A 22397-nucleotide genomic window follows, 5' to 3' on the forward strand; every position below is an offset into this window, starting at 1 on the left:
AATACAAATTTATTTATTTCTTTGTACTGGGCTCAAGTAACATATCAAAGTTCAAGTAGCCACGGTCTACGGTACTTTTTTGTATTTTAAGAGCTCATATATCGCTTTAAATGTAGAAACCCATATTTTTAAACAAGGATTTACTTACCCAAAATGTATTTTAATAAATTTAATTTGAATATTTCAGGTCAAAATTATTGAAGAGTACGTACATATTTTAAAAACTTTTTTCAAAAAACAATTTATAAATAAATCAAATGTTCTCAATTCAAGCTATTTTTTTTCCATATTAATGCCCAAATATATTAATTAAATAGGTACTTTAAAATGTAAGCGTTCAAAATACATTTCCATACATCAATATACAAACCAGAATAACCCTTTTCATTATAATCATCAAAAAGTTATGACAAGTCTTTCTCGGACTTCTTCTACTCCTATTTCCATTCACATCCGCCTCATAAATTTGGTAACCGTTCTTTCCTCACTCTTTCGTTCCACATATCCAATCTCAACAACACATTTTTTTTCGATAATCTCAAACTTGCATTCTTTCCTTTTTCACCATTCAATCTATCTAGCATTCATCGTTTAGCTACACATTTGTTTGAGGGATCGCATTCAGTCGACTTTTGTCCTTCTTTCGCCAACCCTATATTTCACTTCCATACATAAGAATTACCAGGTACCAGGACTCCGTTATGCGCTGCTAGTTTAGCTTTCGCCAATATGATTTCATTTGCTTGAATTGATTTGAGATCTTTTATTATTTATTTATTTTTTAAAACATATTATAAACACAAGTCACATATATATATATATATATATATATATATATATATATATATATATATATATATATATATATATATATATATATATATATATATATATATATATATATATATATATATATATATATATATATATATATATATATATATATATATATATATATATATATATATATATATATATATATATATATATATATATATATATATATATATATATATATATATATATATATATATATATATATATATATATATATATATATATATATATATATATATATATATATATATATATATATATATATATATATATATATATTTATATATATATAATATTCCCGATGAGTAATTTCTATTTCTCATTTTGGGACATAGGATTAAGGTTAACAAGACTGGAACACAAATAATAAAGTTATTTTTTCCTAAATAACCAAAACTAATACATGGAAAATAAGAAAACAATAAACAGGTATAAGAAGCATATTTAAAATAAACAAATGACAAATATAACAAATGAGAAAATATAAAAAAAACATAAGGTAAAAATAAAATAAGAAAATATGACTAAACACTACATTTGTATATTTGCATAAAGTATTTTTGTAGATCGTTTATTTATTTTATATTTTCAAAATTTCCAATCCCTAGAAAACATACAAAATTCAATGATATAATAAATAATTAATGATTTATCATGGAAAATAGTTTTGGATTTGGGTCCATTCATTTTCACTTTGGTTCGTTTATTCTATCTAAAATCACGCACCCAAAATGAATCCATTGAACCTTTTCCCCATCCATTATATTACTGATATCATTGTCCACAATTAATTCCACTATAATTTGTATTGTGTTTGTCCACACGAATTGCTTTGTATTGAGGGTGTTCCTTCAATATTGAGAACTTTCTGTTTTAATCAATTTGTACGATAACGGCATACAATATGTGTCCCATACAAATACACTTCCATTTCACAGTTATATCATGTATAAAATTCGTTAGGACATCTCTAATCGATATCGAATATCTTCCATTTAAAATATTAGATTCTTAAACTTGAGAAAAATAAACTTTTTTTGATAAAATATTGATATTAAGGTTACCAGGACCATTTGAGGGTATATAAATATATATACAGTGAAAACCCCTATAGCGTTAAGATATGTATGTCCCGCTCAAATAGGAGCGATTGTTATAGAGGGTAAATGTTATTGAATTGTATTTTATACTCACTCATTTTACTCATTTTCGCTGTTTGAAATCTAAAAAAAATTTTTAATGGTCCCGGGTTCACTCCGAGGGGGGGGAGTGCAAATAAAAATGAGTGATTTTGCAGTCTAATATTTATTTAGTATTACCCTGGACTGATCCATGAAGCGCAAGAGTGATTGCATCGCCTTTATGTAAGTAACGATCAAGATAACACTGCGTCAATATAACACAGTGCCCTATGCACCATTGGGTGCAGATAAGGGTTGGACGAAGAAATAAATAATATATTTTTATAGCAGTTCTATTATTTTACAGTTTTAACGAAATAGTTGAAAAGATGTATATTTTTTTACACTTTTTCATTAGGTGTTGTTTTATCGACAGAAAATTTGTATTTGTGGCAGCAGATTAGAGTTACAAAAATAGTTTCTTTACTAATTAGAATTTAATGATCTTTAATGTATTATACCTTATGCATACTTAATCAGAAACAAATATCATTTTATTAATTGATTCGGCAGTCACTTTGTTTTAAAATCTATCCATTTTTAATTATTTTTTTAATTAGTAAATACCACTATTTCTTAAAATCTACTGTGACACGTGTTTCGATGCATTCCGCATCATTTTCAAACACTGTATGTGAAAATGTGTTTGAAAATGATGCGGAATGCATCGAAACACATGTCATAGTAGATTTTAAGAAATAGTGGTATTTTCTAAGTAAAACATTGATTAAAAACAAATTATTATTTAAAGATTGTAGAGAATGACTTAAAATTTGATACAGTATTGCGAATTTTATAATTATTTCTGGGTTGTAATACTGAGTATTATAACCAGTCAAAATCACATTTTCGATGAAATGTTTTCTTTTTGCGAACCTTGTAACATATTTTCTGTTCTCCTTGAATATTATGAGAAGATAAAAGATTTTCCAGGATAAAGACCTTTTCTCTCCAACTGTGACTATTCTGCTATCCCACGACCGACTTTCTTTATTTAATATTTAACCTTTAATACTTTGTACCACCAGTCAGTGCTTAAAGGTCGTGAATTACACGAACGGAAACTCTTAGTTAAAATGACCCTTATAAAGTTACAATATATTTAAATTTAAAGGGATCGAGCGATAATCCTTTATAATTAAAGTTTAATAAACGTTTAACCTTTTGTTTATCGAAAACAAAAAAAATATTTTGAATTATTTAACAATCAAATTAATTGAAATATATTAGTTATGTATGTTGAATTAAGGAAATATTCATATCGATTTGAAAATATTACAATTATAGATTTAAAATAAAAAAAATTAAACGAAAATAGAAAAATTACTTTGAATTTTCTAACATTCAAATTAATTAAAAAATGTACTTGTATGTATTTTCGATTTGAAAATATAACAATTAAAGATTTAAAAGAGATTTATGGAAAATAAAATAGAAAAAAAGGTCGTGAATAACACGAACGTAAACATTTAGTTAAAACGACCCTTGTAAAGTTTAAATATATTTAAATTTAAAAGAGAACGAGTGATAATTCTTTGTAATCAAATATTTATGATTAACCCTTTGTTTTTCGGAAACAAAAAATAACTTTGAATTATTTAACATTAAAATTAATTGAATAATACAAAGTATGTTTATTTAAGGAAATATTTATATCGATTTGAAATAATCACATTCATTTAGATATGTCCGAGAAATTTTAAACGAAAATAGAATATTGCTTGTTTTATTTTTCAACATTAAAATTAAGTAGGAAGCACAAGAATTAAATTGACACGATATTCAAATAGGCTTAATTTTTCATAATAATATTATTTTAATAACTGAATAACTTTTTTATATTACATTTAAAAAATGGACAGTTGATATAAACATGTATTTTTTTCTATATCCAAGTATATTTTCATTTTGAACATTTATTAAAAGTATTTCATAAGTAAAACGTAAGTAACTAACTAACTAGCTAATCACACCACTTCCCACGCCACACCAATCTGTCTATGCAACAATCTTTGCTTCGTCCACATTCAGGCAATCTCATACAAACCCGTCGATTATTCCGAGTCCCGACCACGCCAAGTATTTGAAATACTTGAACATGCCAAAATCTCCTCGGTCTTCGTACTCTTCTATTACCAACTAAATTCAACTCATAAATTTGTTTAACTTTACTTTTCTCACATTTTTATATTTGAGTTAACAACAGCAACACATGTAAAACAAAACAGTTAAAAGATTTACATTAAACAAGCCAATTATAGTTAACCACAGAAACATGAAGATTAGTACCAAACATTTAGTGTAGATCTAGCAAATTAATGAATGCGTGTATGTGTGTTTGTGTGTTTGTGTGTATGTGTGTGTATGTGTATATGTGTGTAAGTGTGTGTGTGTGTGTGTGTGTGTGTGTGTGTGTGTGTGTGTGTGTGTGTGTGTGTGTGTGTGTGTGTGTGTGTGTGTGTGTGTGTGTGTGTGATGTTGATTCTAGTAGGGACATACATACAATGCAGAGAAGCATAGTTTTTAAAGATCCTGAAAAGACAATATGCTCACCATTCGACTTTTCAACACAGATTTTCCGCAAAACATGACTTGTACTCACTAGACATTCGAAACATAGGTGAACTCAACGCATAATTAGTTTGAAGGACAGGTACTCTGAATAAACATTGTTCTTATTCAATTGTGCTTATTCAATTCACATGTCCAAAACATCTCAACACAACTTTATCGATAAAACTTGCCATGTATTTATTCCTTATATCACCATTCAAACGTCTATCATATATCGTTTCCCCGCATATTTGTCTGAGAGATCGCATTTTGACTGCACTCAGTCTACTTTCATCCTTATTTTCCCAACTCCATGCTTTCTTTCCTCACATTAAGGTTGGAACCAGGACTCCACTGTCACTTCTAATTCAGGTTTTTTTAAAGGTTTTTATTTGTTCTAACTCATTTCAGTTCTACATTCACTTTATTTCCAGCATATTCCGTTTTTGAAGATGTAGTAATGTAATGTAAATATTATACAATTTACATTGAAAGCTTCCATTACAATCAGGCTATGCATTGTCTTAGAAAGCCAAACACATTTCTCTTCAATAATGTATTGAATTATGTCTGCAAAAGATAAATTTAAATTTATTCCATTTCTTATTCCTCCATTTTCTTTTTCTCTAAAGAGCCTCATAACAAGTTTATTCGAGACATCCTCTGTCTCGAAGTATTTGGTATATTACGATCAGGATATATTCGACATCCGACATACTTCTAAAAAACGGGAATCATAATGCGACCGTTGGTGTTCATATCTTATTCCCGCGTAATGCGAAAGAATTGAAATATAAGACCGAGTTCGTCCCTCAGCTCCGTGATCGAGAATACAAAACAAGTATGAGAGATCCTTCACCTGCAGTTTATGTCGGAGAAAGAGGGATGATATAATCCTCCCTAAAAGCTTTTAAGGCGGACGTGTTCGGGTGGTGAGCCTCTTATGATTGGGAGAAATTTCGCCCATCGCGGGCAATAAATTCTTGCAATCCGAACTGAGCGCGGATCATCTATTCCACTTGAACTATCAGGGTGGCCACCCGACACCAAATTGTGAAACAATTCGGTGCAATATTTACCCTATATTGTAATATTTTATTTATCTTTTAACCCTTATTCACATCGAAAAAACCCGATTTTTCACACAAATTTCAGTATTATCGTTTTTGCGCACATCTTCGTTTATATGTATATCATTGCAAACAAATGCCATCATACTTTGTAAAAAAAACACTGCTTATTTCTTATCAATTTCAGCAAGGTGGCTATTATGCCCTTCTATTATTATTCAATAAAACGCCTCAGCAACGGTAAATAAAATTGACACTTAAAATTTTCATCGTTCCATGTAAATCAAGTCACAAATGTTAATTGCTTCAATCGACTTAATAAACGATCAATTATTCACATGTTTGGCATAAGTAATGTAAAAAATTTAATTTTATAAGTTTGTTTCAACCTGAATTTTATTTCAAACTTTATAAAACCCCTTTTTAAGGTCAATTTTCTTTTTTTTTATTTATATGTTTGATAAAAATCTTTATTACCATATAATTCACAAAACGTAAAATTTTTATTACTGCCATACTATTTTTTTATTCAAAGAAACTTTTAAAATTAGATACACTTTTTTCTTTCTAAATGCACGTGGCAGATAAGAAATTTACTAAAATTAAAAAATACATGAATATTAACTTTTTTTCAACTTCAACATAAATTATTACATACTCGTATATGTTTATTCTATCAAAATGATATGAATCACAAACGTCACAATTCACAACATGTAAAATCGAATATTTCAAACTCAACCATTACAATGGACTGTTTAAAGCTATTATGAAAAAGATGTGCAAAAAATTATTGGATAAAAGAAAAAAATGTGTCCCACATTTAATTTTTTCACCGAGGAATTTATAATTCGTGTCAACCATCTAAGAATCCACTCTTAAGAATAAAATAAACTATACAACATATTTATAAGTATAAACATACTATACAAGGTCATTTAAGATAGGATTTATTTTAATTTAATTTTAAAAATTATGTACATATGAATATTTTAAAATATTAATATTGTCAGACTTAGGATGGAGACCTCCTAGGTTAGTCAAACAGTGCAATAAAAAAATATTTGTATCAAAAATCTACTCAAACTAGTAAAAGTATTTATGTGATTCATTGTTTATTTATTTAAAGTAAAAAAATAACTCCAAGAAAAAAATGCATATTAGCGATATTAAAATTCAGAAAAAACACAAAATACGTTCTTAAAAAAAAACCCTCTCAATAATAAAGATAAATCTATACTATAAAAATACAGAGATAATTTAATTAAAATCTGTGAAAATAGAAAAAAAACAAGGATTGTAAAAACTTTTGGTACTAAAAAATATATGTTAATAGTAAAAATAATAATACTTTCAGTTTTAATTTTCAATATTTTAATGAAGCTAAAACTTACAACAAAGATCTCATAAAGTAACATTTTACATTATTGATTCTTATTTTGAGAGTAAATTTAAATATCGATGTGCCTAAATTTATCTTTTGCCTCACGCAAATTTTACGTAATTACGAAATTCCAAGAAAATCGATTTACATTTGATGCGAAAAGTTTCAATTCACCCCGAGCAAACAGTATTTTCGTACGAATATATTCCACATTAGCAAATTACGCATCCACGAACTGAAAACCACCCTTAGTCTTACACGGAATAATATTATGATAATGTTATCACCATTTAACATTGTTACCCAGCCGATAACTCTAGGTAATGCAATATTAACAGTGCGTGGGGAAATGAGGATGGTAAAGGGTAATGGGCGATATCGAACCTGTTAATCTTTGTTTATTATGTGTTCAAATGAAATCGTAGTGCGGAAGTCTTATTATTTCAAGTTTAGTTCAACCAAGAGCATAGAAGTCTTATTATTTCAAGTTTAGTTCAACCAAGAGCATGGAAGTACTATTATTTTAAGTTTAGTTCTACTAAGAACATGGAGGTGTTATTACTTCAAGTTTAGTAATAAGCAAATTGAAAACATTACAAATGACAATCTCGTTTTAGTTTAAAATTCAAATGTCATAGTTTTTTATTTTTTTATTTCCACGTTATATTCATTTTCAAATAAACATTTTTTTAGTATTATTGAGTATTTTTTTTAAATTAAAATGTCAAATTTTCTAATGGCAATGGGAATGTTACAAAGTCAAAATTTACCAAAAAATTAAATTATTGGGAACAATCCAAAATTTATGTATGAACCGAATCGTGCGAAATCTTTTATTATATCAGTAACGACTTAAACATTAATTATTTAAATTAAATTATTTTAAAATTTAATAAATATTATGATTTTTATTTGAAGCATTAACTTTGTGATTTTCCATTTTATAATTAAAATGTTACTATGTTTTTAAATCACTCTTAATATTTTATTATAACTTAATTATAATGTCTACCGGTTTCGAAGCTAACCGCTTGTTTATCAAGACTGATTAATACTATAAGTATTAATCAGTCTTGATAAAGAAGCGGTTAGCTTCGAAACCTGTAGACATTATAATTAAGTTATAATAAAATATTTATAGCGATTTTAAAACAAAGTTACATTTTAATTATAAATAATTATTCTACATTTAAAAAAAATATCTTTCTTTTTCAAAATTGACAAAACAATAAGGAATTAAATCTTAAAAGAACTAGAACTATTAATATTCAATCTAATTATATTCAAGTGATACAAGATTATTGATGGTTCAGACGTGTGGATCGAATGAGTGAAGAAAGAACAGTAAAACCAAATTTATGGAGCAAATGTGGTTTAAAATAAGAGCAGAGGAAGACCGAGGAAAACTTGACCAAGTACATGTATCAAATAGTTGAAAGCAGTAAGAAAAACTTGGTATGATTAAGTATTTCCAATACTTAAACGTGATCAGGTCAGGAGTCTTAATAATTGGCGAGTATGCATAGGAGATGTATGAATATGGAAGGGGCGAAGATTGCTTTGCAAAGACAGAGTGGTGTGGCATTCTATTCTCTCTGCCTACCCCTGCAGTGTGATAGTTAGTAAGTAAGTAAAAAAAATTTAACATTTTGATAACATTAATGTATGATAAAATAGAAATTACCATATATTATAATAAGGATAGTACTATTATATTTGGCCTATCGGTATTATTTCTTCCCGATACTTATGTACTTTTACCTGTTTCTAGATCTTCCCTTAAAATCGGAAGATTTTGATTCGGGAACCCATTGAAACGGAACGCATTCATGGAGTAACTACAGAAAATGTAGCGGGAAGACTTGGAGTAGTCGTAAAAAAACATCCCTTTGTCCAGTTTCAGCTGTTGATCACAGAAGTGAGACGATTCCGGGAGTTATATTGTAACTTTACTCTCAAAATGTTAGAGACTTTTATCTGCCTTTTACTTAGTCGTCAACGCTCGGATGCTTTTAGAAGAATGAAGCTTTTCCCCCTTTTTTCTGGCTGCATTTGCTTACAAACGACTAAACGTGCGAATATAAACTAAGATTTTTCGTTTAAAGAAACTGCGTCGTTGAAAAAAAGATCGTTTTAAAATTACGAGATATAACTTACTAAGTAACCACCACTTCCCCGAAGGGGTATGCAGAGAGAATAGAACGCCACACCACTCTGTATTTGCTAACATTCTTCGCCTCTTCCGCGTTCACGTATGTTCTCATACATACCCGCCGATTATTTCAACTCCTAACCTGACCGCTTTCAATTATTTGACTTTGCCTGATAGTGCCAAGTTTTTCTCGGTCTTTCTCTGCTCCCTTTTCCAAAAACATTCCCCTCATAAATTCATTTTATTTTTTATAAGATATCAATATAAATTCATTTATTTTTAATTTCTCTAAGAAAATCTAACAATCACAGACCCTTGCATTTGGTAATACTATGAGGTCGTAATGTAAAGGGTGGGGATTGACCGGAGTCATTTTGTCGTAACGTAACACGTTACGATGCGAGCATTCGTATAGTCAGTACAGCGAGCCGAGTGCTCCATCAGAAGTCGGATGCTCGCCGCGAATGTTATGTTACGACGAAATGTGGAGGTCAGACCCAACCTTAAGGGTTGAACTGCACACCTCTGAAATAACTTATGCATAAAATCAAATACTTTGTTTTTACCTTATGTTTTTTATATTTTCTCATTTGTTATATTTTCTCATTTGTTATATTTTCTCATTTTTTATATTTCCTCATTTGTTTATTTTAAATATGCTTCTAACCTTATGTTTTTCTCATTTATTTATTTTAAATATCTTGTGCCTATTTATTATACCTGTTTATTGTTTTTATATTTTGTCAAGTTTTTGTTCCAAAATCAAATTTTATAAAAATGTGTCCTGTTTTATTAATATGAATATGCGTAGGTACCTATACCCCTTTACCTAGGTAGGTATAATGTATTGATTCGTTCATCAAACAAAACCATATATTGTTTTTTGAATTAGTATTAGTTTTGGTTAGTTAAAAAAATCTTTTTTGTTACTTTATTATTTGTATTCCAGTCTTGTTAACCTTAATCCCATGTCCCAAAATGAGAAATAGAAATTACTCATCGGGAATATTATATGTATATATGACTTATGTATGTTGTATGTTTTGAAATAATAATAAAAAATTCAAAAACCATTATGACAACATTAATATCATTTATTATATCAGATACTGGATTATTCACCTTACGGATGAGACGTTTTAAAAGCTTCGCTCAAGCCAGCCGATTGCCAGGTCGTAAGCTCTGGGATGCTTTATTTATTCATAAAAAAAGGAAGAATGATACATGTTGATCATTTTTCATATCAAGTTGAGACACCTTTAAAATTGACAATCATTTTGATTTTACTGATATCGTAAATCAATTTTATATATCATATTCCTGTTGTTATATATTTAATTTTATGATGTATTTAAATACAAAACTAATTGTTTTATCAAAAATTCATGTATACGAGTACATACAATAAAATAGATTTATGTATATTTGTATTATATGTTTATTTATATTCTATACTTTTTAGCTTAATGAAACTTACAAGAGTTATTGTGGTAACCACCCGTGGTGGTTTCGGTATAAAAATGTGTTCAAAAACGGGAACGGTTACAGATAAATGCGAAAAACTATTTTTCACATTATCACAGTTTTTTTACTCCATTTTACTATTTAGAAAAACTGAAAAATCTCAGAAGTTTTTTTTTTCCAAATTGATATTTTATAATTATGAGTCCTATTTCATAGATTTGATATGCGTATGGTACACCTATACCGCTAAACCTAGGTAGGTTTAAAAACAAACAGAATAAAATTGAATTTAACTGAAGTGAGATTCCACTGTTTTTTCAACTGTCAGTTTTCAATGGCAAATTAATAAAGTGGGCAAAATACTTTAGAAATGTGTGCTTTACATATTTTTTCTTTTCCGTTTAACCAGACTGATCCATGGCGATGCGTGGCCGGGTAGAGCTTGTGTGTAATGAAAATAACACGCTCCCATGCCTTATAATTTAGGCACACCAAAAAAGCTTATAAAAATCGTGATAAAATACCTTTGTACGGAAATGATAAAAGGAATTCAGCTGTTATTGCTAACCATTTTATAATAATAACCGAAATGTGACACAAAAAGGAAAAAAATTTTGAGATAATTCAAGCATTGTTTTATGCCTATTGTAGAACAAAGCTGGAAAATGCAATATCTACGTTTTGTATACACGCGTAGAATTGCTAATTCAGACCGATATAACTTCAAACGTTAATTATATTTTCGTTAGGTTAAAATGGAAAATGACACATGTTGTTCAATTAATACTTGACTTATCCATTTCATCTTTCCACCTCCGTGGTGAAATGGTTACTGTATTAAGCTACCGTACTAGAGATCCCGGGTTCAATTCTCAGGGGGGGTTGAAAATAAATGAGGCATTTACACCCTAATATGTATTTTATATTTCCCTGGACTGGTTCCTGAAACGCAAGAGTGATTACCTTGCGTTCACGTAAGTAACAATCAAGATAACACTGCGTTAATACTATGTAGTGCCCATCGAATGCGGATAAGGGTTAGAATATCCATCACGTCCAGCATCACAGCTTTATGTGATGGATATTCTGGTTTTGCAATTTTATTCATAATTTTTATTCAATTTTAATTTTGCAGTATCACACGACTTGCTGACATATACACTTCCACGGGGTTTTTAACACGGGATTTAGTAGGATAAATAGTTTGTATTATAAATATTTATGTATATATATATATATATATATATATATATATATATATATATATATATATATATATATATATATATAATAATATATTATAAATATTTATGTATGTATATATATATATATATATATATATATATATATATATATATATATATATATATATATATATATATATATATATATATATATATATATATATATATATATATATATATATATATATATATATATATATATATATATATATATATATATATATATATATATATATATATATTTATATATATATATATATAAATATATATATAAACAATATATTTATATATATATACTATATATATATATATATATACGTGCGGGTGCTATTTGAATAATTTTTAAATATATTGTCTGAGAAAATGTGTTCAAATCTGAAACCTTTATTTTACTTTTAAGAGTATAATAATATTTCTTATTCGTTTTTAAAAGTTTGTTTTTAAAACCATGTAAATTGACTGCCTTAAATACGGGATTAATCTGGAGCGGATAAAAAGGGACAACAAAGAGAATATTCCCGGCTTACGAAGAATTCCAACTCATTTGTCAGTTGGAAAATTTTAATCAAGTTTAAAAATTCATTCCGAAAATATGCATTAACATTAGCAAAAGCTGCCTTCTATAATAACAAACTTAATGAACTTTTTCAGCTTTGCGCTTATTTTTTCTCAGATTCTGAACAATAATATCAAGGTAAATTTAAACCTTTGCTTTGCAAATACCATAACGCAATTAAAAAAAGTTTGATTTTATTTTCTAACAAACATCTCTTCAAATACTTAGGCGGCATATTAAATTATTAACTTCGTTTTCAGCGGTAAGAGCTAAAATTTAGCATGAAAAGGTTTTAAATCTTCTTATTTTAATGGCAGCCTCGATTTTAACAACATTTTTTGCGTAGATTATCAAAATTTGTGTTTCATAAAACTCTGTTGGTTTGTTCACTGACGCGTGAAAATAAGAGTATTACGAAAAATTATTTTAGAGCTTTTTTCAACCAAAAAGTGACTTTTAAGAATATTGTATTATTGTTATATAAAATGTTTTTGTTTACAAGTTTAGAATTTCTACTTCTTTAGAAAATAATTGAAAGGACGTTACGGGAAGGATGATAGGTAGTACTGCTATTCACTGTTAAGAGTAACCTTTTATTATCCACGTTTCTCTCCCTATTTTACGCTGTCTTGGCTAAGAAAATTCCTCGGTGATAGCCTCACTCCAGTAGAGGCGATCATTCATCTAAAAATGAAGATTGCGCATTCATTTATTCTATGAGTTACTCTTTCAATTTCTACGACCTTTTCTCTTCCATGTTTCCCGGATACTGCTTTGTATTATTATGTCAATAGCTATATTATTCCAGTTCTTACGATCCCAGTTATGCCAGTAAATTCACTGAATCCAAATGAAAAGAAAAAATATTTTGAAATTCCCAATAATTCTTTTTCAGGTTTTTATAGCTTGGTGGGGGAGTAAGCTTGTTATTTATATTCAATATTGCTGAAAGCGTTCAAGGGTGATTAAAATTGAAACCGCTAACTTGGTCTTCCATTAATATTTTAGAGCACCTTTATTTTATTACGAAATATAAAACGCGCAAAGGGGAAGCTTCTAAGTGTGAGAAAGTTTTTTTGTCACAACGTTTAGTTTAAGCTGGCAAACGACAAGGCTTTGAGTGACTGGTGTATTATCGTTTGTAGCCTATTATCGGGCGTACGGTTTAGTGTTTGAATTTTCATTCAAAATTTCTATGTAAGGTTCGTTTTACTTCGGTCTTATCGGGCTACAATGGAGGATCAAAATGGATCAGTTTTACGAGGGTATGTGTAGAACTATGACAAAGCACATAAGACGTAATTCAATAACATAGGTATGTTGGCTTCTCGTAGACGCTTTGGAGATAAAGTAAATTATTTTTGTACGATACGAAAAACTTTTTTTTTATAGAATATACTAACAAAAAGTACAAAAATTCAATTAAGGTACTTAATATGTATTTCTACTTATGACATATCTTATACTAGGTACCCTATGCCTCTCCAAAAAAGAGACGAAGATCTTGTGCTTGGAGAGGGACTTACACTTTATGAATTGTACTTATGTTTATGGATTGTACTTAATTAATGATATAATAGACATATTTCTTTGTATATGATTAAGTTCTGTCATATATCCAGTATATTTTTAAATTCTGTCAAAATTTAACCTTGTAACAATAACCTTATATGTTATCTGCACCTCATTATTCAATTAAAACAGGAAATAATTTCCGCCACAAAATGTCAGTACAAAACTTAAATTTTGTATGCAAATCATATTGACGGAGAAACTCAAAAGGTGTGAAGCGACACTTAAAAATTAAAAACCCTAAAAAGTTTGAACACGCACACGAAAAATGCTCTTTGTCGAGTAATCATTTTAAAGAACTTGGTAGCAGAACACGGTTAGTTGGTTAACACCAACAGATGCGCACGCCATAATCAGAGGTGGAATTACTGTAAAAAAAAAAAGTAACAACTGAACTACGTAGCACAGACAATTTTAGTTTTGTTCTGGACTTTTATCCCTAGCAATTTTGTATTTTGAAGCAAATTGTCGATTAGTGTAGCTAGGAAGTTAATTATATAGAAAGGAAAATTAATAAATATTCATTATTACAAAATACAAGAAAAATGTTAACTTCCGCATATAATCCATGTGCAAGTGTATGAAAGTGCGAAAATATCTTATTCTTATTATTATATTTCTTCTAACCCTTATCTGCACCCAATTATGCATAGGGCATGTCATCGTTATAAGCAGTGTTATATGAATCGTAAAATACATGAAAGAAAATGTGATCCCATGTGAGCCCAGCGGTTAAGCTACTAGTAGGTACTGGATAATATTAAGGTAAAAAATAACTTAAAAATGTACCGAAAGATCCGTTTTTTTCTAAGTTCTAACTTTGCACCATACTGGTCATTAGTGAATACCTGAGTAACGTCTATTTCTCAACGTTGTTAATAATGAATAATATGAAATTCAGATAATTTATGAAGATAACGACATGTCATTGTGTTACGTTTACCATTACGCCTACTGTTGGAAATCCATAGTGCTTCGAATTTTGGAAGTTTTATATGTTATATTCATGTGATAGTTGAAACGTCATCTGCTGAAAACTTTATGAAGTGAATAGGTTTACTTTTTTTAAGCGAAAACTCTTTAAATTAATTTAGTTAATATTAATACTGAACAATGTTTTTAAAAAATCTGCATTAGCTAATCAAAAGTACCTTAGCTACATTCGATGCAATCATTTTGTAAAATATTTATTAGAAACTTAAAGTTTTTAAGTTGATTCTCAGCTTACTGTGTCAAGATGAAATCTGAACACCTAATATTCATGAAATTTGAATTTCTTATTCTCTCTCTCTAAAAAGTTTATTATATTTGCTAGGAAATACAAACCTCATGCAAAGGATTTCTCCTGAAAAGAGAATATAAAACTATTGGTTACCAAAATCAGAATTATTTCTTATAGTTCCATTTCATTTAAAAATTTCTAAAAAATAATTAAGATAAGATTTAGATAATTTTTTGAAACTTATAGATAAAGAAAAAAATTGAATCTCAAGCATTTTACCATTCTATTTTTCCAATAAATAAAATACTTGTTCAATGACAAGAGGGTTTTCTATTATAAATGTATGAAAGTGATAAAAATACATCACAAATACCCAAACACAAAATAAATATTTCTTGAATTTATTTTGTACTTGGCGGGAATCAAGCCCGCGACGTCAGTTTCGCAGTCGAGCATCTACCCAACTACGCCACGGCACCTGTCCGTGATATTTTTTTTTTATATTCGTTGATATTAGATATTAGTTTATATTTTATTTAATACATAAATATGAATAGTAAAAATAAATCAACAACCTTTTTTTTTATAAGAATAAAAGCATTTCTTAACGTTACTCATTTATATTTTTTCAATTTATTGCATTTAATAATATCTAGTAATTTTTAAGGTTGTATTCATTCGTTTTTCCAAAAATGTTGTATATGCAGTTTACTGAAAACGCGTTTATTGTTCCGCTGTTATTATGTAAATAAAATTTGATTTATCGACGCGAATTTATTTTAAAACGAGCAATTAAGAACGCTAATTGCCTTCTGCACACCTTCTCGTTCATGAAATAAGCTCTCGGTCCTCCCTTACGAGTAAAAGTTCCCCGCTAATCCTGTACAATGTTCACAGGTGAGGAGGGCGCTCGGGGAATCCTGGAGGTAATAAAAACCTCGGAATATATTAAACACCCCGCTGCAGGGCGCTCTCTTATCGGTTGAGCGTTACTACTACCCAGAGCCGAAGCGTTTGACCTTAATTTACGGATATTGTAGAAAGCGGTACTAACAAGTGGGGGAATGAGGAGGTAACCTGCATCTTTTAATTAAAACATTGTAATTAAAAAAAATCTTCGCAGAACTTTACTGTACTGTTATTTTATTAGAAGTAATAAAAGCGTGGTTATTAAAAATTAACGTTTGTATTTAACTACTAATTGAGTTTTATTTCACCTGACTAGTTTCAAAAACTACAGATGTTTGCGAACCTAATCCTGTGAAAAAAAAAACTCAAGTAGGGGTTTTATACAAGTTTTTATAATCAAAATATTATTACACAAAGTGATTGCAAAATCAAAAATAATATAACAGTAGGAATCACTTGATATAATAATATGCATTTTTACCTACATTAAAACTACTAAAGGCTACTAATATCAACGTTTATTTGCTCTAAGTACTAATGGAAAAATTTAAACCTATTTTTTTAATTTAATTTAAGCGTTCCCTACCATTATAATTTCAATTTATTTTACTATCTCACTCTGTAAAAGCTTTATGAAATATTTACTAATATTTTTAACGATTTTTGTTAGACTCACCCAGGCTGTCCCTAAGGCTGACTAGAGACAAGTCTCTAGTCAGCCTTGGGCCATGCCAAAGTGACGTCATTCAAACAACAACAAAAAAACTAAAATTTTAAAAGATGTTATCCTCAGGGTATTTATTTATTTACTTTTAAGCACTTTTTTAGGATTTTTGTTTGTTTGGAGAAAATTGAATATTTTTAAATATTCATAAAAAAGGAATGCCTTAAAAATATATATTAATTTAAATATCTAAGCACACTTTTATACACAGAAGATAATTAAAAATATTAAAAACAGCGAATGTTATTTTTAAAATTTTTAAAATATGTTATTTTTAGCACAGCATGGTCTTTCTTAAGCTAAATAACCTTAAATTGCCTATGCATAGCACACTCACTAAGTAAATTTAATTTAATACGCACTAAATTCTATTTTATTATTTTTGATTAATTTAAAACATAAATATTTATGAATACAAATAGTTGAATTTCACATTATTTTGGTGAGCCTAACGCCTAAATAGGTATCAAATTATAGAAGAGCAGGTTCGAACCCAGAAACTTTGACTCAGAATCTACGACACTAACCACGGAACCATAACCCTACACGAAAGTGAAGGTAATAATAATTAAATAAGACTATTAGTACGTAGGTAAGTAAGTGATTCATTGAGTATCAATTACTTCTATGAAATCATTAAACAAATTTATCTTATTTAAAATTCTTGTTTTATTGATATTACGCATCTAAATATGTACCTATTTTAAATAAAAATTATACCTTTGCTTTTTGTTATTTTTAAAACAGCTAATGTGAAATTGAGTTTAATTTTATTTACGAGTGTTTTTATACCATCCATAAAATTTTAAAATATGATAACCTTTCATTTTTTCAATTCATGTACACAACTTTAGTCGTAAGAGATATCTCAAACTTTTTATCTGGGAACTTTTGATGGATAAAAGGGTAGTCGTGTTTTTTATGATGTTAAAAATTCACAATTCACCTTAAAATATTTCAAAAGAACGCCACTTGATTTAATATTGCAACAAAAAAAATTCAACACTCAATTTAAAAAAAATATTTTACATCCTTATCTGATTCTTTTCGTGTGCAAGTTATTATTTTGATACATGGTGAATTTTGACTGAAGGTGCTGTCCTCAATTGAGAATCTGTGGGGTCAATAGCTTTTTCTAATTGGATATAGGGTCATAGGTGTGATTCATACAGATTTTCAACACATAAATTTTTTAAAGGAAAAAAAAACCTAAAATACCACTTTTATTTTAGATGCCTCTACAATATTTTGATATTGATTCCGATTCACTTTTTTCACTCTATGAACGATATATCTGTAAATTTATTACTCATTATGTAACGTAGTAGCAAATGAATGTGAGAGAAAATTGATTAGTTTATTTAGAAAAAAAGAAATATGTTATGTAAATTTATAATTTGAATTCTGTCGAATAAAACTTTGTTCACGTAATTGAAAGCAATCAAAAAACATCACCCTTAAAATTAATTAACTCCTTTCATTGAATGGGCCAATTGGCTAGAGCATTCGTGAAGGGTGAAAAACCATTAAATAAGACGAAGAAGAAGAAATAAACGAAAGCGTTTGTTAGATTCAAACCTCAAAATATAACCGGAAATTTGATTCCGGTGCAGAATTTGCGAAAGCTCTTCATCAACCACCTTTGAAAACCTGCATAAAATTACCCGCAAAGATTTTGTTTGCAAAGGAAGATCTCGAGTGGGGGACATCTCCCTAAAGTTAATCAAAAGCAAGTTTCAAATATAGAGAGGTTCGTAAAGGGAAATTCAGTATGCATTTCTGTCTGATCTGAACCGCCTCAGATATGCAAATGACGTTTTCATTATCGTTGGAGACCATAGAAAAATTCAAAGTCAGAAATAAGGGCTGACAACGGCAAAAAATAAGAATAGAACTATGCATCTCGAAAACGTACGAAATCACAATTATGAAAAATCACTTATATAAACAGATTTATATTGAAATAAAAAAAATATATACATTACTGTTATGTTATTTTTCTAGGGTAAAAAAGATCTTGACCTTTCGATAACCAAAATCCGATATATCGGCTTTTAGTACTCTAGCAAGAAATACAGGAACCCTCGAGTCTAACTTGATGATTTATAAAAGTATAAGATACATTTTGGACAGTATGTTAGGGATTCCTTCAAGGTTGTGAAAAATTTTTGATTCGCATTTGTTATTTATTTTCTTCAATAAGTTATTCATAAATATTAAGAATTAAATTATCATTTATAGCTTACAATTAAGGTTAATATGGATACCAAAAATTTAAGTTATAAAAATACTTTAATAAAGAGAAACACGAAAAACAAAGTAATGCAATAAACCTATTTTATTTCCACATAAAGTAAGATATGTAAAGCTGTGATATTCTTTAATTAGATACATTTGTACGTGTCAGCATTAATCAACAATATGTAATTATTTGATACAAGTATAACTAAAAAAAATATTCGTTTAATCTGATACCCCTAATTTTTTTGTCCGGTAAACCAGACAAACTTGACTTGCAGTGTTGCACGCATGGCGTACAAAGAAGGTGGACATTAAATGAGCAGCATTTAATTGTAAGTCGATTTTGTATAAGGTCGCATACATTTCGTAATTCCGTATCATAATTCCGGCTGTGAATTTTCCGTCTCGGCAGATGACGAATCTTAAAAATATATTTATTTCAACGATGGTACAGAATGTTTACAACTTATCGAACACATTTTTCTTCTGAATTATTTATGTTGAAATCGCAATATTTCTGGCAAAGTTACCCCAAAAATCTGGGAAGCCAAAGGACTAAGAGATTTTTTTTAAAAAACAAGTAACTTATTTTTTAAATAAGAACGTTTTTAACATAAACTCATCATATAATTGGATTCTTGACATAATAGCTTGTATTTCTTATGGAAAAAATCTATTTAGACGTATGTATTTTTTATCTTTTACAATTTGATTCCGGGGGTTGATATAACAAAAGAAAAATTCCATCTTTGCGCTCGTTAAAAATAATTAGCTTCTGAAAGGTTTTTTAGAGCTTTAAAGAGCCTCTCATAATACTCATAAGACTCACCTCTTCTGAATTATTCAGTAATATTAATGATAATAAAAAAATATTTATAAAATTCCAGGTAATGCTTAAAAATATCCAATATTATTTAGAATTTATTTGAAACACATTTCTAAGCTTCCATGTACAAGTATAATATTTTTAGTATTCACAAATTTATTTTGATGAAGTATAATATTTTTAGTATTCACAAATTTATTTTGACGCAAAACAGGATCAAAATTTATTTTGACATAAATATAGGATCAAGTCTTAAAGGGAATGTTTACATATACATATATATTTTTATGGATATCTCAACAGATCCAAAAAGTTTTTGGGAGGAGATGACGGATTTATTAGGAATGGAGTTACGACCGATAATTGACTGGTTTAAGTAAAGTAAAGTTAAGTCTAGTCTATTCATCATTTGACATTGATACTACATTGGTTTTTTAGCAACATGTATTTTTGGTTGCAAATAAAAAAAAGAGCCACATGCGATTATAAAGGACCAAGTCTTTTGAATTATTTCGCTTACTGGATACTTACTAAATAACCGCTTTTTCCTTAGTTTTGAGAAATATTTTCAGATATTTTATTAATTATTAAATAACTTCTATTTATTTATTTATTGAAAATCTTAAATTCCCTATAGTTATTCGCTGATTGATTTAAAATTTGACACAACGTTGCATTCAAATATGCGCAGATACAACAGTTTTTACCTATGACGGATACTTTTCGGAGAAATCTTTTCTTGACCATAATTAGAAACATTGCTCACAGCCGACGGCGTGTTTTTTTTTTAAATACGCTAAAATATTGCATACCCACCAACATTGTGAAATGAAATAAATAAAAAATGTTTGTTTTCTCTTTTCCACTTAACAAAGCTGCACCATAATAAAACTGGGTACAGCTAGTATACAAATATAAATATTGAAGGTTCAATAAGAAATATTACGAAAATCTCATTATTCGTTTAATATAAATATTTTCCTCCCCTCACACTAGATAAAATAATAAATCTGCGGACTAAAGAGAGGGTTGGCGACAGAAGGGGTTGATATTAGCCCCGTGTTGACGGATGGCTGAACACACAAGCCTGTTTTCCACGTCATGTTTTCAAAATCCGGGCTTTCCTTTTTGTCGGTGGAAAATTTAGTCGGATTTCGCTCGGAATCACACAACATATTGGCGGCCGCTAGTGGTAAGTGCAATTATTATTGTTCCGACGATTTTGATTCTGCGAACACGATTAATCCAGCGCTGGTCAATTATTTAAAGTACTTTCATTGATATTATTTGATTTAAATATTAGCTAAAATATCCAGCGTTGCTAGGTTTTTACTACTTTTTCCATACAAAAGAGGAGTATTTTTTGTTTGGGAAAAAATAAAACTAAAAAATGATTTTTTATTATTACTAATGATCAAACGACCCCGGCCTTAATAATCCGTAAAAATCCAAAATTATTTCATTGGGTACCTTAAAATAGGTAGGTATCTTATAATAAGTGGTTAGTTTTTATAACAGGTAGGTATTTTATAAAAGATAGGTACTTTATAATAAGTAAGTACTTTAACAATAGTGCTTCTATTTTTTTTTTTAATTCTACGACTTTATCATGACAGCAGAAATTTAAATGGCGAATGTACATAGAGAAACATCTTTGTAAAATTTTGCTTTGAGTAATGGAACAAGTTTTTAAAAATTTTCAAGTACACAGCTATTTTTTTTCGAGTTAGGGTCAAGTTGCAGATTTTCACTGCTTCTAGGTGAGTGATATAGTATCCTATATAGAACATATGTACGTACATACAAACAAAATTTAATTGGAAAAAACATATATATTTATTTATATATATATATATATATATATATATATATATATATATATATATATATATATATATATATATATATATATATATATATATATATATATATATATATATATATATATATATATATATATATATATATATATATATATATATATATATATATATATATATATATATATATATATATATATATATATATATATATATATATATATATATATATATGATAAACATACAATGTTTAATTGGTTGTTTAGTGTGGCATTTTGAATGGTTGACATTCTCTGGTTTTGTTTCAGTTGCAAACTAACTGTCGACTAGTGAAACAGATGAATAGCTCCGGGAATGAATGGGGCTATATTGGACCCCTATTGAAGCGATCAGTGTTTCCCCGTGAAACTCTATCATGTGCCATTTATTTGTGCTCTATTCGTGCGAGGCACCAATTATTATTACCCACCTCCCCCCTCCCCCTCCCCCAATGAATTCATCCCGTAATGCCTTCAATGTATGTAGATGTATTATAATTTTGGAACTGATATAAGAGGTCCTTTGATCGAAAGCTCGTTTATTATGTTTTCAATACATCAATTAAAACTCGATGTTTTAGTCGATGATGATTTATAACACAAC

At 28.5% G+C, this 22397-nt stretch overlaps 1 protein-coding gene across 1 annotated transcript in view; it reads right to left on the reverse strand.

The window, feature by feature from the left end:
• LOC148311974 (dipeptidase 1-like) overlaps positions 1 to 22397 on the reverse strand; it is a 121542-nt gene that overhangs the window by 93622 nt on the left and 5523 nt on the right. The window lies entirely within an intron of this gene.

The sequence above is a fragment of the Brachycentrus maculatus genome, unplaced genomic scaffold (genome assembly GCF_059751285.1).
Source record: "Brachycentrus maculatus isolate JH-2025_06_01 unplaced genomic scaffold, ASM5975128v1 h1tg000054l, whole genome shotgun sequence".
Classification (NCBI taxonomy): Eukaryota; Metazoa; Arthropoda; class Insecta; order Trichoptera; family Brachycentridae; genus Brachycentrus; species Brachycentrus maculatus.